The sequence below is a fragment of the Zootoca vivipara genome, chromosome 8, assembly GCF_963506605.1.
Source record: "Zootoca vivipara chromosome 8, rZooViv1.1, whole genome shotgun sequence".
Classification (NCBI taxonomy): domain Eukaryota; kingdom Metazoa; phylum Chordata; class Lepidosauria; order Squamata; family Lacertidae; genus Zootoca; species Zootoca vivipara.
Window position 1 is genome coordinate 54,421,197 of NC_083283.1, and position 24,098 is coordinate 54,445,294.

At 41.2% G+C, this 24,098-nt stretch overlaps 1 long non-coding RNA gene across 1 annotated transcript in view; it reads right to left on the reverse strand.

Moving 5' to 3' along the window:
• The window catches only part of LOC118090244 (uncharacterized), a 123,675-nt gene that overhangs the window by 82,738 nt on the left and 16,839 nt on the right, over positions 1 to 24,098 (reverse strand). The window lies entirely within an intron of this gene.

Consider the following 24,098-nt stretch of genomic DNA (forward strand, 5'->3'; position numbering starts at 1 on the left):
ATCAGCATAAACCATCAATATGTCTTTACTGCATATTGAAATTTGAAAACCAGAGCCAGTGTACCATTTGCCTTGCTACCAGCTTGTTGAACATAGAAACAGTTAGAAAGGGTGAAATTAAGTCTTCTGCTTCTGGGTTCAGCTGGAATGAATCAACAGAGCTCTGTGTGAGTTAGCACCCATTTGCCTTGGCTTAAAGCTGGTTAGCCATCTTATTGTGCTTGTGGAAAATAGGAGTCAGTGAAGCCTGTGGAGGATAAGTTTAATGGGTCAGCTATAGCTGACACTCATCAATAACAAAACAACCACATTCTGCACCTTGTGAAGTTTCCAGGGGTGCGCCCACATTACAGTGCGCCCACATTACAGTGGTCCATTGGGAGGTTATAAAGTACAGTAATAGACAACTCCAGTGAGATCTGTACTTTTATTAATCTAAGAGAGAAAATGTGCTTTTAAAATTTGAATAAAATATCATTTTTTCAGAACTCGTGTGTGTGCATTTATGTGTATGTATACAAACCCATAGACTTTTTACCAGATGTGTACTAACAATTCACACAATGCTCTGATATACATTCAGTTTTTCTCTGAGCTTTCAAAGTGTCGTTGCATTTTCTACCAAGGCTGTTCAGTTTTGCTGATTTCAGATGGGTCAGAAAAGACAGAAATGGAAGATCCATAACCAGGTGTCCCACTGTTTTTGTGAGTTGCATTAGCAGGAGGGAGAGAACATCAGGATTGTGGCACTGTCCTTTCCCCGTGTAATACCTTCCCGTGTAATACCTTCCCCCACTTCCTCTGCAAAACAGACTCACAGCTACTATTTGACCTATGCAAAACACACTAGTACCTATATGTTTTGTGCTGTTTATTTATTTCATGAAATGTATACACCGCTTGATTGTAAAAGAAAAACCTCAAAGCATTTTACAAATTGGGCAAATATTTTCAGAAGGGGATGACACAAGGACATATTTAAACTCACTCCCCTATCACTTCATTTCAACGGAACCCCCAGTGTAAGGCAGCCATTACTTTAAAAACAAAACAAAACAATGGAAAATCATACCACAGGTTTCCCATCATGTACTTAGCCCATGGTAGACAGGATAACAGCTTCAGATTATATACATTCAGGGGAGCGACCATTATTTGTGCTTAAAATCTGTATGACTACATGACCCTTTTCAGCGTGCCCCCAAAAGTAGCATCTAATTACTAATATACAATAAGGCCACATCATGGATCTGTGCTGTGCTATTGCAGATTGTGTATGTAACAGTATTTTCTTTGTGCCAACACTGCTTTACAGTCTCCGTCTTATAGTCATTAAACATAAAATCCTGGGAGACCATTCACTGTTCTCCCATAGGAGAAGCACTGTTTGTTCTTCGGGTTTTAAGTGTCCTAGGGTTAATATATCCCCCCCCCCCAGTAGTTTAATATTGCCCATTGGGATTGTTATTTTTGGATAGGGATTTTGTGTTTTTTTAGACTTTTGCTCCAAGTGGAGTCTTGCTTTAGGTGTTTCTTTCACAGTGTTTAATTAGTATATATTAAACATTAGTACTTGTAGCACTGTGTGTGTAGTTTTAATTGTTAAGTTGCCTACAGTCAGGTTGGGTAACTTATTTAATAATAATAATAATAATAATAATAATAATAATAATAATAATTTCACAGACAAGAAACTATATAAAAATGTGTGCGGGTGTGTTTCTGCTTGAATGCCAGTTCTTTGGGTCCAATGTGGCAATGCGAAGTCTGTGAGACCCACAATAATCCTACTATTACCTTCCTCTGCCATTCAATACAGGTGTGGTGATGGTGGTGGATGGGCTCTTGGTTACCAATTAGGATGCCAGTGGCACAAAGCGATTTGATAGGCTGAAAGCAAAGGATTTGCTCAAGGATTTGACTTGTTCAAAGCTACCCTGCAAGTCCAAGACTAGGAAGAACTAAGTTACTCAAACCAACCCCTGCACTGCTTTGTGGACCACATTGGCTCTTAACATCATGAATTCCTCTAAGCCTTGCTTTGTTTTCACTCTTACTATTGTAACGAGCTGGTTTATGTCATGTCATATTTTTTTAAAGAAAATCGAGGATGGTTCCTGTGGTGAGATTATTAGCAGAACTGCCTTTGCCGGGCACCTACTTTTGCTATGCCTAGCCGCACCAAGGCATTCAACTTCCGAGCAAAGCCTGGAAGGTATTTGAAATGGCAGGCTGTAGTTTCACTTTGCTCCACAACCGTGCAGCAAAACGGACCTTGTGCAGCAGGGATAAGTCAGAAATGGTGCAGCGTCTAATGTATTCCAAAGCTCTGGTTAACTGCAGACACCCGTTCACACTTGTCTGGAGAGTGGAGACAAAAGTGGAAAGGGGCAGGGGGTAGCACTAGAGTAGTTTCCATCAAATCTCCCAAAACAGCACTTTAAAAAAATATTCTTAGTAATTTTCTGCCGTTTAAATAGCTTAATCAATGACTAGCATGCTGTATTCTGATCAAAGTCAAGATGTGTAGAGGGAAAGAGAGTGAGCTTTGATTTATAAACATCATTTGCCAACACTCTTCTTAGATCCTGTGTTACCTTTTGATGGACAGTTTTAAGACAAAATATTGCTCCACCCTCGTTGCTATTTCTCCCCCTTAAGTGAATCTCTCATTTAAATCAGACGGCTTCTCCCAGCAAGATAGAAGGGGTGTTATCCACTAAAACAAATTAGGAGAAACAGATGCTCGAAAGAAAACAATAGAAATGATAAAGTGGCTGAAAAATTGGTTATTTAATGCAGACTACTGTATGTACTACAGACCAATATTAAATGACCTCGTATTAAGGCAAGCAGGTTGCTAATTAAAGCTAACGCCGGAGAGGTAGGTGACTTCCCCCCTTCTCTCCCCCCGCCCCAACATGGATCCATGTTAGAACTTGGATATTTTCCCTCCCTCCCTTCAATCTATCTAGCCGGAGACTTCACCTCGGTTGACAGCTACGGCAAGCCTAAACTGACAGCTTTTCAAAACCCGCTGAAGAAACCCAGCATTAATTAAGTCATTGCTGGACTGTAATTTCCTTGAGAAGTAAAAAATTCTCACACAAGAAAAGGTTACAGAGACCTTTTCTGTGTCAAAATTACCATGCTGCATGAATATTAATGCTCTTAATGAAGACAACCTTTGCTTCATCAAGAAGGTTCTGGAGCAGGTGCCAAGGCTGAAGACTCATTCTGTGGATTCCACCCCACCCCCACCCCCGGCGTGCACTCCATGAAAGTAAGCGCAATGGGTTTGCCTCTCCCCCTTTTAAAATCAACATTCTCCACATGACCTCTCCCCCCCCCCTTTTTTACAGATAGGGAAGAAGAAGAAGAAAATCTTCACCCTCTACTTTGAAATCAAACATTTAAAGATTTCATTCAAGACATTAGTCAGGGTTCATAGACAGAAAGAGAGAAGAAAGGGGAGGGGGATTTGAGGGGCTTATTTATATAGATCTCACACATGCTTAAATAGATCATAGCAGCGTTCATGTCTAATATTGCCCCAGGGTGCTCCCGGACACATTTATTCCAAAAGGTTTCTGATGAAAGCAGCCATTTAGGAGCCAAGGGGCAGCTCTGGCCTTCCCCTTGGGGGCTATGAGAGTTTTCTGATCTACAAGGAGAGCAGCTGAGGGGGGAGAGGGTTGTCCCTTGCACACAGTGAAAGGCCTCTCTCTTTAGAGATGGGGAGGGGGCTTGAGATCAGTTGTGCCTGCCTTTTCTCATTTGTCCAGAAAGGGAGAATTCTGAAGAGGTCTCTCTGTAGGGAGAAACTGCAGAGTTGGCAAAGAATGGGGGCTGTGCCTTCCTGCCTTATTAAGAGGCAGGAGATTAAGCATTTCTCTCTACGTGAAACATGTGTTTTCTCTCCTTCCAGTATATAAGGCTATCATTTTACCTCCCATTCTGCCACACATTTTACTACACACCCACACCCATATGCCATACATGGCAAGGTCCTGTTTGTTTCCCATGGGGTAGGATGATCCATGGGGTCACGAAGAGTCGGACACGACTAAACGACTAAACAACAACAACAAGGATGATCCAACCATTCCCCCAGTTTGGCCATTTGTGAGGGTTCATAATGAAATGTGATACTCGGGCGTGAAGGTGAAATGACGTACCCATCAACTGCCCTGGTAAAATCGGAGCATCCGAGTTTTGGGGGCTCTTCTCTCAGCACGGCACCCAAAAATGTACGATCACGGGGGCTCAAAACAGGCATTTGGGAGCAAAACACATGGGGTCACAAACACATGATATTGTGTGAGGTCACGATCCCACACATTTTGCCCCAAAATGCACATTTTGAGGTTTCATAATTTCACGTGGGACTCAGGACTCTCCAGGAACGCAGCCATCTTCTGGATTCTAATGTAAAAATGTAAAAATGTTGGAGGATATTAAATGACTTCCGTCAGACTACAGAGAGTAATTGGTGTCGGAAATAAATAATAATGAAACGAGCCTTTCCATTCCAATGCATTCATTAAAGAATGCTGCCTATCACAGGCATTTGGTTTGTTGAGGCCTGAGCTAGGCTATAGATGCATTCAGTAGCTGTGCCCTTAAGTGTACCTTTTTTCAAACTCAGATTGCCAGAAAGGCGGGGTGGGGGGGGGAGAAGAGAGAGAGAATAATCAGGCTTAGTACACAAGCATGTGGGTAGGGGGGCTTTTGCCCTTTGCCTCCACTATGATCCCAGTTCAGAATGGGGGCTTTGTACAGTACTGAGAATTTGTGTAGGAAAAGAAATAGTCCCAATCGCCTCAGTAGGAGCTCCCCCTGCCCCCACAAGCAGATTGCTGACATGAGCCCTGAATCTGAATAGGTACCACAGCAGGGGGGAGGGAAGATTTAAAGCCCCCACCTCCATGCTAGGGTTTGATTTAAATTGTGTCTCCCCCAAATAAAAAGGTAAAGGGACCCCTGACCATTAGGTCCAGTCGTGACCGACTCTGGGGTTGCACGCTCAACTCGCATTATTGGCCGAGGGAGCCGGCGTATAGCTTCCAGGTCATGTGGCCAGCATGACAAAGCTGCTTCTGGCAAACCAGAGCAGCACATGGAAACGTCGTTTACCTTCCCGCTGTAGCGGTTCCTATTTATCTACTTGCATTTTTAGAGAAGAGATGTGGAGCAAAAGTATTGTTTACACTGGCTCTCAAACTGAAATTAGGTTCTTCTTTAGGTCATTTGTTTGTTTGTTTGTTTGTTTGTTTGTTGAAGCTGCTAGTAAGGATAGCAATGAATGTCATGGCAGGGGACCTTGAGAATTCTTTCCTGGCAAGGTACTTTGCCATTCTGGTGCTTTCGGAAAGCAAATTAAGTCCTGATTAATCTGCAGAGCTTTCTCTGTGTGTTCTGATTAATTTTAGTTGGTTTGCAGTGAAAAAGAACAGGGATTTCCATCTGCACTGATCCCTGTACATACTCGCATGACCAATGCACCCCTGGACATTTGCTTTTTCCTGTGGAAACTTGTGTGTTTCCTGCTGTGTGTTGGGATACCCGTTTGAGAACGTGGGACACAATGGAAGCAATGCATGGTTTAGCCCTGAATTTGCTGCTTGTTCCATTACTATATGTCTGTTAGGAGTCCAACACCAGGAAGTCATGGTGATAGAAGCAAGCCAGTTTATGCATAGCTTCAGAAAAAAAGTGGAATCAGCTCAGCATCAAAAATTGTCTTCATATCTCAGCTCATCTGACTCATGTACATTGCAGTGAAAAAGTGCACCAGTAGAGCAGTTTCCAGCTACAGTGGTACCTCGGTTTATGAACACAATTGGTTCCGGAAGTCTGTTCATAAACTGAAGCGTTCATAAACTGAAGTGAACTTTCCCATTGAAAGTAATGGAAAGTGAATTAATCCGTTCCAGATGGGTCCGCGGCGTTCGTAAACCGAAACTTCATAAACTGAGGTGTTCATAAACCAAGGTTCCACTGTATTACAAAACACATAGCTGGATACCTTTTTCACAACTTGAAGATTTAGGTGTATGAAAATGTAATGCAATGAATTGGCCAGGGGGGTATTTTCCCCTTTATCTAAAAGGCTTTTTACCAATAGTGGGAATGTGTTCTGAAAGTCAACCAGTGAAATGAAACAAGATACTCTAATATTTGAGTTCGCTTAGGTCACTTTCCTAAAGGTATGTTAAAAGCAAAATAATTAAGACAATGCATATTTTAGAGCTAAAAACTAGACTGAAGTATTCATCAGTTCTGCTCTGTTTGTAAGTGCTAATAAGTTTGCAAAGCTTATCTCATGTTAATTAACTCATGTTAATTATGTCATGTTAATAAATCTGCAGAAGAATCAAGCAGTTTTCTTTGTATTCTATTTGTACCCTGAGCTCAGAGAGAGTTGCTGTGTTTTGCATTTTGAGCACATGAAATATATAGAAGATGTATACAGATTAAAATACTGCAGTGACTGCTGAAATAAAACTACCACCAGCCAAATAAACCTTTTTACATACCCTCCACAAAAAGACATTCATGCTCAGCCTTTGTAGCCCTCCAGTGGCCCAAAGCTTGTGAGCAGCCACCAATAATATTCCTTTTGCGCGAGTTTGCCATTCATACCTGATGCATAGAGGGCATTGCGCACTAACGGGGATCTCAACTGGTAGTAGGTGACCAGCAAAGGAATCAGTGATAACACGGACACAACGTGCAGCTGCTGTCAAAAAGGTGAATTTCATGCTAGATATCATTAGGAAAGCAACTGGAAATAAAACTGCCCATATAATAATTCCTCTTACAAAAATCTATGATACAACCACATTGGAATACTGTACTGTACATGTTTCTCCTCATCTCATCTCAAAATGGATGTTGTGCAGCTGGAAAAGATGCAGAAAAAGGCGACCAAAATGATGAGGGGACTGAAGCAACTCCTCTATGCATAGCTGTCAATGTTTCTCTTTTCTCACGAGGAATCCTATTTGGAATAAGGAAATTTCCCTTTAAAAAGGGAAAGGTCGACAGCTATGCCTCTATGAGTTCTTGGAGTAAGAGAATGACAGTATCACACCCTTGGACTGGAGTGGGCCGGGGGCACTGACCCCACAGATTCATCTAGTAGCAGCCCCTTTTGGGGATGGCTGTGCATGCCCTTCAGCTTCAGAGTCTGACCTGATGAAGAGGAATCCAACTCCTGGCTTGCTGTCACAACCACGGTGGGTAGCAGATAGGCCTTCTTCTGTTCTTATGTCTGTAGGAAGGAGACCCTTCTGTGTTTGTGTCATTTGTTTCTCATGCATACAGAACGTTAGGAAGATGCTGTTGTGAGTTTGGTAAGGGTAGGTGCCTGGTACCTAAAGATGTATAAGGTGCAGGCCAAACCTCCCTAGGGAGAGCATCCCACAAACCAGGAGCTACGGCAGGAAAGGCCCATCCTCATGTTGCCACCCTCAACAATCTACGAACATTCGGCTTCACTGGGTCTTCATGCGTTCCAGTGTTATGAGAGACAGAGAGAGAGAGAACTTTTTGTATCCACTTTCTCCGTGACATGCATAACTTTATAAACTTCTGTCATGTCACCACTTACTTGCCTTTTCTCTAAACCAAGACACCCCAAATCCTGCAATCTTTCCTCATAGGGGAGTTGCTCCACCCCCTTGATCATTTTAGTTGTTCTTTTTTGAACCTTTTTCCAATTCAAGAATATCGTTTTAGAGATGAGTGACCAGAGATGAGTCACGGGATTCCAAATTTGGCGACACCTCCTACCCTAGGGCAGCGATATCCAGATCCAATGGTTCCTTAGGCTCACTGGCATTGTGGAGATCTGCTGGAGGTTCAGTCTCCTTTTACTCCTCATCTGAGGAGACCTTAGGTTTGAGGCTCTCATTTGTCTGCTTATAAGAGAAGGATGTGTGAATTTACCTTATCTTACTGGACTCAAGGTGGAAATGAACATTGGTTATTTGGGCAGACCTCACACTTTGCCTTCCAGGCTTGCTGCTAAAATGCCTACGGAATTGTGGGAGAATTATTCCAGACCAAAAAAAGGGTCTGTGTTGTAAGTGGAATAAGGTAAATGAGGGGTGGGGGAAGATTGGCAAATTGGCTATTAATTTTACTTTTCATGTTTACTTACCAGTCACTCATGATCTAATCACAGTCATGCTTAATGTATAAAAATAAATCTGAATATTTACTGTTGAGACATGTAATGCCCTATTTATATTAAAAAGGTAAAGCAGTGATATATCTTTATGGGTGCCGATGTAACGGCTATTAGATTTATAATATAGAGAAGAAACATAATTTTATTAGGAAGAGCAATAGTTCACAATCCTATTATTGTTTATTGCTGACGTCAGGACTGAACTAATAATAAGAGTCATGTAACAACTGCATATAACAAAAATAAATGTTGATTGCATTTGCAGGCAAAGGGATCTTTTGAAAGGAAAATGCTGATTTGAAAAGCCCACTCTCTGTTGCTTCCAGATATCCCAGACTTCATGAAGGTGGTATTGGTGGCCGTGCTGTGGGCTTAGAGCAAGGAGCAGTGACAGGCAATTAGATACATATAAATAACTTTACATTGTTAAGTTTTGCTGGACCAATAATGATTCTTTAAGAAAGGAGGGAGATTTGGAGTTAGGGGTGCTTTGGTTCATTTCAACAACAGATGCTTCAAATCTAGGGGATATTGTTCTTGGCATCACAGTGAAGTCTTTTAAACTGAAGAATATGTTTTCCCTATATGGTCCTCAGGTTTAAAAATATCTAAAAAGCCTAAGAGAATAAAAAAGGTTTATACTGGGTACAAAAAAAAGCAGTGCAGGTGCAAGGCAAACTTCCCTGGGGAGTCTTCCACAGGCTCTCCATCCAGTTGCCACCTACAGGACCTCAGAAGGTGGGAGCACTACAAGAATGCCTCAGGTGAAGAAGACCTTCAAGGTGACTGGGGAAGATGGTCAACAGGTACTGGGGTCTTAGGCGTTGTAGGGATAAAGAGGTAAGCACCAGCACTTAGAGCTGAACTTGAAAGCTTAGGCCAGGCATCCCCAAACTTCGGCCCTCCAGATGTTTTGGACTACAGTTCCCATCATCCCTGCCCACTGGTCCTGTTAGCTAGGGATCATGGGAGTTGTAGGCCAAAACATCTGGAGGGCTGCAGTTTGGGGATGCCTGGCTTAGGCAGTTGTTTTAGCACAGGAGAGATATGGGAGTTTTCCTGCACTTATTATTTATAGTGGTGCAGATGGTGTTTGAATTGATGTTCATAAGAGTGAATTTGGAGCCAATTGTCTGCACCTTTGGTCACTGTTCTTACAGAGTGAGTGTGGTTTTCTGTCTCACACTAATGGTAGGCTGTGCCCAATCTGAGAAAAAAGGTCTGTTGCTGTATTCACATCCCTTATCAGGGCTGTCTTAAGCATATCCGGCGCTGTGGTGCAAAGATCCCTCAGGCGCCCTTCCCAGAGTTGTCAACCTTTTCCCAAGCCTCTGCGGGGATCGCTCTCCTCCTGTGGAGGCTTGGGAAGGAAGCTGCACGCCTGCCAGCCATATAGTTGGCGGGGTGCAGCTTCCATCCTAAGCCTCTGCGGGGATCGCTCTCCTGCCCCGGAGGCTTGGGAGGCAAGCTGCACACCCGCCAGCCATATGGTTGACAGGGCACAGCTGGCGGGTGTGCAGGGAAAGGGGAGGCCACCGGCAAAGCTGTGCAGCTCCCCCACTTGCTGGGGTGCCCCTGAGAGGCCAGCACCCTGACGCAACACACCAGTAAGCCCAATAGGAAAGACGGCTCTGCCCCTTATGTACCCTCATGTTCCTCCATAAGAACATAAAAAGAACCTGCTAGATGAGACCAATGAACTGCCATAACTCCATTCTTTGAACTGAATAGATCACAAACTTCCCTTCAGAGGGAAGTGGTGTGAATCAGACATCTCCAAAGTCACATCCACCATTACCCCCTCCAGAAAGCAAGCAGGATGATGCTGAGCCACATGCCACACAAATGAAAATATTGAGAATCCATTCCAGGTCTTGCACAATTGTTGAAAAAGGATCCTCCCCCCCCCAGTATATTTAGGTTTGCCATATTTCAAAAAGTAAAAACCAGGACACCCTGAAATTTGTGATGGTGTCATGTGGCACCCACAAAGTCGGGGGGTGACAGCAGCCATAAAAGGTAAGTGGGAAAAGCCCATTATTATCTCATTGCTCAGCACCAGTTATAGTTCTTAACTAACTTCAGTTTTAAAGTTGTAGTCAAAGGCTGTACCACACACAGAGTGCTGTAGTAATCCAACCTTGAAGTTAACCAGGGCATGGAGAACTGGGCAGGTCTGTTTAGGAACTCATTGCCAGGGCAGAGTGAAGTGATATTGAGCTTTTGCAACTGGAAGGATGGCGAAGATTATTTATTAACGGATTAGGTGAGAATGTGTAACTGGAAGGATGGTGAGGATTATTAATGAATGGGTTAAGTGAGAATGTGTAATCATCAGCACTTACTAAAAGCTCAAGATAAGCACTTGAACATGTGATCATATGAAAAAGGTAACGCATATGTACAATGTTAAACTGGCACAGGGGCACAGAATAACTGAAATCTGAGCCATGGTGAAAACTATACATAACACGTTTATTATTACTAACACAGCCAATGAAAGCTCATTAAGTTTTACCTATTACCCTCAAGATCTAAAGACAGATCTTTTTTAAAAAATGATGTATCTAATACCTATATTGTCCTTTGGTTAGCAACAGGCAAGGGGGCCAGAGTTTGTTTGTTTGGTTTTTTTAAAAAAGAATGAAATCCCATGTAAAAGCGATTCAATTCTATATCCATTTAGACTTAAAAAATTAAACATAAACCCCAGCCTTAATCAGCATGGTTGTTTATGGTACATCTTTCCAAATAAGATTGCTGTCTTGCAAGCACTGTAGATGCCACTTTGTTACATCTAAACTGCTTACGAGACAGCACTCGTATCTGATAAGGAGAAGCACAGCCATACATATTTATTTATATTTGAACTCTTGCCCCCCGTACTGCACTGCGGGTCATGTATCTGCTCCAAAACCACCTTATTAATTTTCTACGTACTAGTATTCTAGGTATGATGGTTAGACTGAGCCTCATAGTGATCCAATCTTGAAAGGCCCTTTTTCTTTCTTTAACTCTTAAGCCACTAGAATGTATAATAAATAGGTGTTTGTGGGGAGTCAAGCATTTTGTTAGGTGCTGGGAGAATGACTCGAATCAAAACTCAAAAATCATATATATATATATATATACACACACACACACAGAGAGAGAGAGAGTATATGCATAGCCAGAGATATACATACATGCACACACTTCAAGTTAAATTATATCAATGGATAATGATGTCATTTGATTAATAAAGAAATTACAGAAGGCAGTTAGCTGGAGAGAGTATGATCTATTAAAATAAGTTTCATTTCAGCGTTCTCCTAGCATATCTTCCCTTATATCAGCTGTTTCAGAAACATTCCTAGAGTTTGGTGCATGATGTAATCCAGTGATCTGCTGCAGGGCTCTGATCCACACACAGAGTTACTCTAGTTATCTCCCGCTTGGACTACTGTAATGCACTCTACGTGGGGCTACCTTTGAAGATGGCCCGGAAACTACAACTAATCCAGAATGCGGCAGCTAGACTGGTGACTGGGAGCGGCCGCCGAGACCACATAACACCGGTCTTGAAAGACCTACATTGGCTCCCAGTACGGTATGTTTCCGAGCACAATTCAAAGTGTTGGTGCTGACCTTTAAAGCCCTAAACAGCCTTGGTCCAGTATACCTGAAGGAGTGTCTCCACCCCCATCGTTCTGCCTCGACACTGAGGTCCAGCGCCAAGGGCCTTCTGGTGGTTCCCTCACTGTGAGAAGCAAAGCTACAGGGAACCAGGCCTTCTTGGTATTGGCGCTCGCCCTGTTCAACGCCTTCCCATCAGATGTCAAAGAGATAAACAACTACCTGACATTTAGAAGACATCTGAAGGCAGCCCTGTTTAGGGAAGTTTTTAATGTGTGACACTTTAATGTATTTTAATCTTTGTTGGAAGCCGCCCAGAGTGGCTGGGGAAACCCAGCTGAATGGGTGGGGTATAGATAAATAAATAAATAAATATAACAACAACAACAACAACAACAACAACAACAACAACAACAACAACATTGCTCCAACAGCTTTTCACTCACTTCAGTGGATTGGTCAGTTTTGTGCTCTAAACCAGGCCAGTTTTCATCCCAAGTGAAAGTACAAAAGTACTTCAGCATAGAACAACTCACTGCCTTGTTGTGCGTGGTGAAGTGGGAATGAAGCAAGTGTGTGTGTGTGTGTGATTTATTTTATTGATCTACTTATTCAAGTATAGCAAGTTTCAGAGCGAGTTCTCTTCTTTTCGCTGATATAGATTTAAAGGGAGGTTTAGTCCACATGCTAGTCCAAAATGTGGGGTTAATTTCATAGCCTATGCCATCCACCCATTTTTTTTATTGCATCAAGGGGGTTTGTGGGGCTTTGGAGCAGTGTTTTGTATATTGTGGACACCATCCCCTTGCTATGTCCCACTGTCATTAGGAGAAGGTTTTTGAAGGTGGTCAAGGACCTAGAGGCTGTTGCTTTTACTACTGGATTGTTCTAAGAAGGCATGCAGTTGGTGGTGTGTTAGCCAGGGTATTTGGGTGTCCCCTAGCTTGTTTTGTATTTCTTGTGTCAACATGGGTTTGTTGTTTCTGTATAAGTCTGCTAGGAGGCATAGACCTTGGGCTTGCCAGGTTTTTATCTGGCAATTTTGTGCTGCGTGGTGAGCCAGCAGGATTAGTGGGAATGGGGTTGGGGACAGTTTGCCTACTTCTTCCTTCCATGCTTGAAGCATGGTCTGCGTGAACCTGTTTAGTGTTGTGGGCATTTTCCTTAGTTTGTTTTGGAGGAAAGGGTATACTGTGGTGGGAGTGTTTTCAATTACGTCTCTCTCCAAGTGTACCCATTGTTTGGTCTCGTCTTCTAGAATGTATGGGATTATGTGGTGCACTTGGTTGGCGATGTAGTATAGATCTGTGTTCCTCAGCCTCCTTCTGAAGTGGGGAGATGCATGTGTTTGGGGCTTATTCTTGGCTTTTCGTGTGAGAACATAAACAAGTGTAGTTTTTTCTGCCATCATCTACAGGCCTCGTAATCCATTAAATTGGGGTGGCCATCCAGGTACTGATGCGCTCCAGCTTCTGCCAAGCTCAGAAAACATGGCCAGTGGTTGGGGTGGTGGGTGTTGCAGGTCGTGGGTTATTCACACCTGCCTTAAATGTTTAGGTGTACACTTGACAATGTAAAATGTAATGTGCTCAAACTAGTTGGCATTCCTAAGCATCATGGGTTGTATCCAACTCAGTTCTGCTCAGAGTTGAACAAATGAAATAAATGAACCTAAATTATTCATGCTAACTAATTTCAACGGGTTTCCTCTGAGTAGGAGTAACATTGGCTACAACTCTATATACTATACTACAGTACTTAGTTTTTTGTCAAGCAGCCTCAGGAAGGTTGGTGACAAGGGAATGTCATCCTCACACTGAGAAAGGTTCCCCAGGCATGTCATGTAGGAACACCAATCAGGTAATTGGATTTAGCTGCAGCTTTGTGACCTGGAAGATGAGTGACCAGGGCTTGGGAACCCTATGCTGCAGAATGTGAAATTTGTGAGACAGAATAATCAGTTAATACTGACTTTATTTATTTATTACTGATCTTTTCTGTAATTCTGGGGATTTCTTTCATGTTTTCCTTATTTATATTTTGTACATTTGCCTTTTACAAAATTAATAAAATTTAAATAAATAAGCAGATAAACTTCTGCTTGGTGTGATCTTCATGTGGGTGAACTCTTGACATGTTACAACCCCTGGGATCATTTTATCTTTTGTTAGATGTAGATGATATTGATGGCACTTTGGCTAAGGGAAAGCACATGTTTCAGAGTCCCTTTGGTGCGCTAGCAGAGGTGGAGAAAACATGAGGCGATCTGCTACCACAGGCAAGAACATACTGTGCAAAGACTGCCTAATACCCAGGTGAAAAGTGATTTGGTGCTCACATGTTGGGAATTGATAGCAGAAAAACACTGAAGAGCTCTTACTCAATGTACGACATTACAAGCCTCCAGACTTTTTCCTTGACAGTCTCTAATAGCACAGCGGAAGGAGGTTGACATATCAGTACAGTCAAGCCAGCTTCCCTTCCATACGTCATTCAGTCTAAAAGGTGAAAAATGCAGCTCTACGCTTTTAAATACCTAATAGCAGGTGTTTTGTTCCTTAGGAAAGCAAACTATCAAACGTTGTCACACAAGGGCCTCCCTGACATCTGTTACTGTGTGTTCAACAAAATAATACTACACTGCAGGTTAGTTGTGCTAAATTTATTACTGCAGCATTAAAAAACAAAATCACAAATATGTTCAGCACCTCATGGAGTGCAGAACTAAAAATGTCATTGTAGACTTGGGGACCACTGACAAAAACTTTTTAATGAATCCACGGAGAAAAAAAGCAAAGCAAAGCAAAGTCTATGTTTGTGCAGTCTTAGAACAAGCCCAACTGAAAGCTGCTTTGGGAGATATAACCCCAGTTCTCCCTTCAACCTAACGTCTGTATCTGGTAAGTGTGCACATGTATTTTGTGCAGCCCCCATGGTAGACTGAATACTTTGGGTTGTCTGCTGAGAATAGGTCTAATACCGGTATAAACCAGGGAGAGTAAACTGCTTTTCTCTTCACAGTTATGCCACTGCAAAAAGGGGGGGCACACATCACCCCCAACAAATAACCTTGCAGTCAAAAAGATACACATTTGTATTTGCGCCTGAGTGCACGTCTATAAATCTCTCCTATTCCCTTTCATAAACTGTAATTGGAGAGGTACAAAACTGCGCCTCAGAAATCAGAGCCACAATGACGTTATTGCAGACCTTTTCTGTAGATACCTGCTACCTGCTCCCTTTTTTGTGGAATTTAGACCCTAAGAATCCATGTCGCTGATGATCATGGGACCTACTGTCTTGTGCTGTGAGAGGGAGTGACGTTGCATTGAACCATTTGCCGCTGTTTGGGATGAATTCACCACAGTATGCCTGCTAGAACAGGAAGACTACATTGCTTTCCCCTCCCTCTCCCATCTAAAGTGTGGCAACAGGATTCAAAAAAGGAAGCCATAGTGGACTTGGATTTATTATAGCTGCAGAGATTGTCCATCTGAATATTTACATTAAATGCAGTTGTTTCTTCTGGTTTGAATGAAAAATGACATTTAAAGCATCGTACGTGACGAACCATGTTAAATACTTACAGGATTTTGTCCCTTGTCACTTTGACTCATCTAATTATTTGCAGTACTGTATTGTGATCTCTTTTGATCCTTTGTATAAATTTTAAGCAACTCCTTTCCTGTCATCACCAAACTGCATTTCACTGGTATGAGTGTAGTAAATGTTGAGATACGTAGCTGAGACAAGCCCTTTTAGAATTCATTCATTAACCTCGGGTATTTTTAGGTACAATATGGTAGATTTATCTTTAAAAGCTTTAACTCACTGTGCAAAGATTTTATACTAAAAATGATTTTAATCCTATATGCACATTCTAAAATGATAATATGTTATAGTATATCATTCAGTTAACCCTCATTTGAAGTTCCTCTAGGTTAAACTTTTCTTTTTTTCTTTTTGGTTACTTACATAACTTCGCTTTTCTATTGCTTTATTTGTAATGTTACCATCTCTACATGGATTAAACAGTCTCCAAAATGGATTTGAGTGGACCAGCCTTCCTGGGAGCTTTTGCTTTGGAGATTGCTTTGGAATTGGGAGTGAACACAGTGCTTACATGAGCAAGCATAAGCTCTGATTAATATTTGATTACTGAATTGTGGACCAAGCCCTGAATCTGGAACATATACTTCTAGATCTGGCTCTGACCAGTGATGATTGTACACTGACCATGTACAGTGTAATAAATGCATTAGGAAGTCTGGTTTCTACCTGCCCAATGACCAATGAAATATTCCCATAAGCAACAAACAAACAAACAAACAAGTGTCTTTTCACCTATATTTAGGAATGTGTTGGAACTTGTGTGTCACTGTAGCCTACAGACAGGAAGTGAAGACGAGAAAAGAAAGGAGTAGAAAGTTAGTTGCAAGCCAGTTAGTTGTGGTGCGTGTATGATGAGCCTCCTTCGCAGCTGATCTGCACAAATCAGCAGAGGAGGGGGAATGTGTGTTGTGTGTGTGCAAAAGGTATACATGAGAGTTGTGGGGGTTGTCACATCCACCATGCGCATATGGCCCCTGGTGAGTGGACAGAGTGAATGCCAACTTTTTTTTAGCTACCCCTGTGTTGCATGCATGTTTAGTGAATCAACCAGTTTTGCTCAAAGTTATACTGTACTTAGATTTGAAAGAACTAAACGTGCCTAAGCAGTTACGAGACCTAGGATACGGAAGGCAGGCTTTGTTCTCTTGGAAGTTATATTCCTTCTTGCTGGTGTTTCCAGCCCTCTGTCTGAAGTCTACATTTCTCCATCAGTAGATTGTGCAAGCTCCCAATAATTCTGGCATTTCCCGGCTCTAATCTCTCAAATATCTGTCCTGTACAACAGCTGTATGAAAGTGTGGACACTCTTCCCATGAAAGGATTTCCCCGAAGGAAACAAAAGCCGCTTCTCTGTGCCTCCCTGTCTGCAGTATCCACATTCTTATTCTTCTCATTAGGTCTGACCTGTCATGCAGGCCCCTGCAATATCACAGGATAAGGTGACAGGTTTCAGTGAGTGACAAAGTCTCTTTACTTGCTACAGAACAGCCAGTCTGCCACTTTTGTACAACGAAAAAGGATCATATTCTCTTCCCCCCACCCTTCCACTCCTTCTGCCCAGCTGAGCTTCTGGTAATCACATCTCTTTGCTTCCAATGCTGCCTTGCTACACCACTCACTGTTTGCTAGACAATGTGAAATGAGGCTAATTTTTCTGACATGATATATTAAGATTTTGAAAATGTATGGTGCAGAAAAGTAAAGTGAATAGAACTGTGTGTGAGAGAGAAGCTCTCCAGATTATTATCATTCATAATGGCAACTGACAGCTGTCTACCAAAGGCAGGGCCGGGGTGTAAAAAATCTGAATCCTTGCTAAGGAAAAAAGAGTGTAGGGTAGATAAACATCTTGTCAGTACAAATGTCACTGATTGCCAGACAGAACGACACCCCCCCCCACCCAATGTGCCATTCTGGGGCTTCTCCCACATACATGATAAGCCAATTTTGGGGGGCAGGGAAGAGGAGAGGGGAACCCACTGCAGAAGCAGAACACCTTGCACAGGGGCTCATAAGGTAAATCCTGCTCATAGCAACTAGAAGAAGGTATAAGATAAGCACTTTTAAACGCCATCGATTTATTAAAATGAATGTAATTTATAACTTTTAAAATTCAGTAAGTATTGTTATTCGTAGTTATTCTCATCAAAATCATCACTATTAGAAGCAGTATTAAATTATGTTGTCTGCAATATGTCATTAATTATGACACCTGTAACATCATTCAGTTTAAGTTTAACTCAGAGTAGACCAGTTGAAATTAAGCAATATGACAAAGATAGGTGCATTAATCTCAAATAGTTCTATTCTCTGATTAAAACTTAGTTGTGTACCACTCAATATCCTTTCTCTAATATGCTTATAGAAGAATTCATGGGGTTCCGAAACGGTCCCATAGGCCAAAAATGGAAGCTGATTTTTGGAGCACATGAAACCAGCAGACACTAGGTTTGGTCCCTGAAACCTGGGCACTAGGCCAAACATGGAGCTGTCCATGACTCATTTTCTGTCCTCTGAAGGTGTGGAGAATTCCTATTCAATGTGTCCTATGCAAAATATGGAGAGCCCCACTTGTCATTGTAGGGTTACATTAAATTCACCAAACAAGCAATATATAAAAACAAGGTGGAGTGGGGAAACATTGCTAATAATTGGTGCAGCAAAAACATAAGCTAGGTTGGGGGTGAGGGAGTCACTATCATCCAATAATATTTTATATCTTTCACAGGGAGACCAGTCCAGTTCATGGGCAGGCAGATTGAAGAGCTTGTTTCTGGTGTTGGGTCAGAGAGACACAGCGGGGATTTGGCTGGTTATCATCCATCCCACTTCCCAGATGTCTCCCTCCCTAAACTGACAGAGGTGGCCTCAAGAGTAGTGCTGGGAAACCCCCAGAGAGTGGTAAAAAGAGATTTCAACATCCACATCAGAGTCGTCTTGACTGGGCCAGTTCTGGGCTTCATAACAACCACAGAACTGTCTCAGCACATCACTCAATACATCACACACACAATCACTGACCCAACATGTATGGTAGGCCATAACTTCTACTTTAAGATCTACTATGGTGGTCCCTGTTATTCCATTGCCCAGCAAAGTCCATTGTTCAGCAGTCTGGAAGAGGATCTTCTTAGTGGCAGACTGTATTTGTGGAATGCCCTCTTCACCGAGACACAGCTGGTACCAACACTATGTAGATTTTGTGTCAGCTAAAGTCTTGCCTTTTTGTCTGGGCTTCTGGTAGGTGGGGGCGGGGGTGACTGATGGTGAGGCTAGTTTTATATTTCTGGAGTAGTGGCAGAATGAAGCTCACTTTTATTTCATGTTACATTAATGGATTTTTGTTGCATTGGTGTAACCTACCCTGGGATCACAGATTGCTAAAAGGTGAGATAGAAATTAAACAAGTAAACAAATAATGTTCAGTTAAGCAAGTAAACACAAAATTAGTAGTGAAAAGATGGTGTAACAGGAAACAGGAAAATCTTACGCAACTGTGCTCTAGGATGAATTAGACATGCTAATTATTTAATTTATTTAACTTCTAAAAGTTAAAGCTATATTGAAAATTACCATATCAAGACTTTGAGTATGCATTTTATAATCTGGCGGATCCTTCCCAGCCTTTATGGCTACAGATTTTAGATCATTTCTAGAAAAGAAAAGGCAGTATCTTGGCATACCTATGCATCTTCCATGAACACAGTCTTGAAAAATTGTATCAACGAGGAACCCAACCAACCCGCATCAAATATAGTATATCCAAACACATGGAAGGCTTAGAGACCCATTAATTGCCTGAGTATTGATTATTTTGGTACTTGCCAACTCCTCCAATCAATGTAACCTCCAGTTACAACCCTAGCTTTATATCTTATTGCTGTCCTTGAGTATGACTGCTCTGAAAAATGTGAACCATTTCAGAACGACATTGAAGCATCTTGGGAAATGCATGAGAGGTGGGGATGTGATATAGAGGAATTCCAAAGAGCATGCTCTGTTAGAGGTACTGGCTCCATCAGTGTGAGTTTAAAAAAATCTGTCTCTGAAGCAGCCTTATATGAAAGTTGGGCATCCATGGCATTGATCTTGGATACAAATAACTTCAATATGAAAGAAAAATGGTTTCCTTTCGTTAAATTATTTGTTGTTTTAATGGCTTCTGGTAAAGGGATCTTTCAAATTTTCAGCTGAAGATTTGTACACGGTGACTGCAAGTCCGGAGAATATTATATTATATTTTACAGATAATCGTGACCCACCCTCCTTCCGTTCTCAGAAGTCCCGTACAAAATGATTTAGCATATGTTCTTGGTGACAGACACGATCCACTCAATATCTGTTCTATTATTATTATTATTATTATTATTATTATTATTTGACCAGATATCTCCAGGAAACAGGGCAGGAGGGCAATAGCATTCTCCCATGTTGCTTCCCACCAGCTGGTACCCAAAGACATGCTTCCTCTAACCCTGAAGGTACCATACAGCCATATTTATTTATTTTACAAAACTTTTGTGCCTCTTATTAGGAGAGTTGCCACTCCAAGTGGTGTGCAATCCACAAACGTAATCACAATAAATATAATACAATAAGAACCCCTTACAATAAAACTGCCTAAAACCAGCCCTGGACAATAGCGCCTGTCCCCCAATCCTCTTTTAAGAACATCTAAATTTATAGTTGTCGCTACATTTTGTGGGAAATTATTTAATGTAATACTTCTCATGTATTATTCTTATTATTATTTACTTGAATAAAAAGTGATTCAAGTATCATGCAGCCTAATTATTGGATCTGATCACTGGTGTATCAACATAAACTTCAAGAGCTACTACAGTGAAGTACCATAACAGCCCATCGCATTGCATCCTTTGTCAAAAGGGACCTTGGCTCATGCTACAGGGGGGGTTACTTCTGCTATGAGAGAGTCAACTACTATTACCATGAGCATCATTAACTCAATGTGCAAGCTGTACTATAAGCAGAGCCGGCCCTACCATCAGGCGGAATAACTGTGGAACAATTTCTGTATGCTGACCGTGCAAAAAAACAAAACAAAACCTCCCACCATTTTGAAAATAAGGGAATCATCTATGGTAGTCTTCATTCAGTCTTTGAATTCGGGGATGGGGTGGGGAGTCAAATATTGCAGTGAGGGAAAAATGTGACTTGTTAGCAGATGGAGTATGCCTGCCATCACATGCAATTCCTGGAGTTTATCTCAGAAAAATAACCATGGAACAACATTTTCTGTGTCCTGAGTGCGTAGAAACAACAATCCTATATGAAGAAAGACTCCTTTAATCTTCAAATAAATGAATTAAACTTCCTGCAAGAATTTTGCAAAACAAAATTACCTACTTATCTTGAAGGGCAAGATGATCTATTTAAATCATTATGTTTCTGTTGTATATCTAAATATTGAAATTCATCTCTGGGAAATGTCTGCCAGAAAGTGAACACAATCCTCCTTAATAGTTCTAATCTTTCACTGTAATATGTGCACCAGAGGGTGCTATGTTGTGAGTCTGTATGGGAAAATTAGAAATTCTAAAATGCATTTAGGATTTCATATAGAAAGGGTAGTAGTAAAGTGGCTAACTGTAGATACTGGTCTTCATGCAAAAGGAATAACAGCACAGTTTTCAAGCTGCAGTTGTTTTCCTCCTCAAATGAAATATGTGATGTGTGTTTTCACCAACTGTCTAAATAAAGGTTTAGTGAGTCACTGAGGGAAACAGAAAATCTTTATTTTAAGAGCTGCAGAGCTGAAGCTTAAGAGTTTTCTGTGAAAAAGCTTCCCTTAGGTTTGTAATTTAAACATTACCCATCTGCTATTTCTTCCCAGGTCTGCATTTACAGCAAATCTGAGTTTTTCCTTTTTAAGATGTACTGATTGGCCCACGCCGTCTACGGAGAAGGATAGAAACCTACTTTATTGATCTATTAATGATACATTCCTTCCAGTCTAAACTGAAAGGGAAGTTTTTCCTAGTTAATGTCTGAATTCTTGAAAAAGGGTCACCACAGGTGGTCCAACAACAGAAGGGGAGATAAAAGCTGGAAATACTGTATAATGGAGATGTGCAAGCCATTTCCCAAAACCACACAGAAGAAAACAGAGAGCATGTCCAAATTTGATTTTCAACCATCTACCACTGTGGACAATAGAATGGGCCCCTCCAGTTTGCTGGTGCATTCTGCAACATGTTCTTGCACAATAATAGTGTATTCGTGATTGATTTAATCTGTTTGCTGGGTTGTTCTGCGATGTTTCCCCAACGCTACCACATGATTACTGTCCAGAGGGGTTATAGAGCAACAAAAGCTTAAGACCATTGTGGTATTCAAAGTTATAGGATTTTAGCAGGAAGTTACAGGATATGGACTGATTGGACATGAAACACTGTGACCATCCCCAAGTGTTTGCAGGCACAAACAGTATTGAAAGTGGGATTGTGTATGACTACCCTGACAGTATCATGAGCACAAGTCATCATGCATGCATAATAATAATAATAATAATAATACCTGGAGGGCCCCCCAAAGTACTATGAAAGTCAATAGTCATGGGACATGCCAATAATAATACCTTTATTGTCATTGTACAACCTTTGTACAATGAAATTGTACAATGAAATTAAATGAGCCTCCCTCCCTCTTCAAATAGATGCTAGATGGAGGAGTAAATAAGCAGGATGGAAAAGTATTCCTATATGCAATTGCAGCCGCAAGGATATTGATTGCCACATATTGGAAAAAACAGGATATTCCAAAAATTAGTGAATGGCAGGGGAAATTATTTAGTTACATGGATCTAGCAAAATTAACTAATTCAATCAGAGGCTGTAGCAAACAGAAATTCGACCAAAGTTGGGGAAAGTTTGGGGATTACATGAAGAAATAATGTCCTACATTAAAATTCTGGATTTATTTCTAAAGTTCGGTATTGTTTGTAAGGATTATAATTCAAGAGGAAATATTAGGGAAGTTTATTAAGGTAAGGGAAGCAGTAATTAGTAAAAAGTTAAAGAATCCAAGATGACGATAAGTGGAAGTCTTATAGAAGGAGAGGAAGATTTTGTCTGTGATGTTTATTTATTTATGTTTATTTATGGTATGATTGTTTGTTTTTGGTTTATTATGTTTGTGCTGTTTATTTATTGTATGATTCGTTCCATCCTATCTGACCTAGATGGAACAAAGAGATTAGACAAGGGAATCTAGCGGAATTTTTATCTGATTTCATTTATGTTTATTTGTAAAATTGGTTATATGATATTTTTGTATGATTTGTAGAATTTGTTTGTTTTGAGTGGGGTTTTTATGAGTTGAGTCTGTTTGTTTTGATTGGAGTTGTTTTGATTTGAATTTCAATAAAGTTTAATTATTTTTAAAAAATAAAATAAATGAGCCTCCCTCTCCTCCACCCAAACACTCAGTCTCATTGCACTCTGTGTGCTTATTGAACAACACACCTCCTCACAAATCAATTGCGCTATGTTATTTTCCATTCAACAGCCCAATAGCCCATGGATAGAAGCTATTTTTTAGCCTATTGGTACGGCTGAATATACTTCTATATCTCCTTCCCCGAGGGTAGAGGATTAAAGAGGTGATGGCCAGGGTGTGAGTCATCCCTAAGAATTTTTCTTGCTCTCCTAAGGCAAGGATCCCTTGTGATGTCATCTAGCAGACTCAAGGGACAGCCCATGATATCATGCGCTGTATTCACCACCCTCTGCAGAGACTTTCTGTCCGTGGCTGTCAAATGTGGCCAGATCTTTAAAGCAGTATGATACCATTAACATTTTGTTGATGACTACACCTAAGGCTGATTCACACATGCAAGCCCCTCTTGCAGACTTCATGTGAATCTATATACAGTCATACCTCGGGTTACAGCTGCTTCAGGTTGCATCTTTTCGGGTTGCGCTCCGCGCCGAACCCAGAAGTACTGGAACGGTTTACTTCTGGGTTTCGGCGTGCGGACATGCACAGAAGCACTAAATCGTGCTTTGCGCATGTGCTGAATCACAACCCGCGCATTTGCACAGACGTGGGTTGTGAACGCTGCAGGTTGCGAACGTGCCTCCTGCATGGATCACGTTTGCAACCTGAGCGCCCACTGTATAATGTGTACTGTGGTTGTGTGATGAAATGTTGACATGCATAGAGAATTAATTTCTTACAGTTCCTGATTTTGGAATTATACTGATAAAAATCCAGTCAAAGATAAGAATCAGCTTCTTTTAATATGTCTAGAAAGTTAATTGCTTTTTAAAAATGGTGCATCAAATATATTGTTATGATTTTATTCTTGGTTTATAAGCGATCCCCACTCAGACTGCTATTCTGAGACAACTGTGAATATTTGGAAATTGGATGCCAGCTTCAGCAGAAGTTGAACTGTAGCCAGTTGTGTTTTTAGAAAGTACCTGTGAAAAAGAAAGAAAACAAGAAAGTACTTCTCCCAGCACCTAACTTGTGTTTCTGTCTCCTGTCTCCATTATTAATGAACTCATTCACTTTCATAAAAACAACCACACAAGGGCTTCTAACCATATCTATAAAACTATTTAATGCACTTTTCGAAACAAGGCATCTTACAGCCATAGTAATTGCAGTTTTACTAGACCTTTAAATGAGAAGCAGCTACTTATTAAGT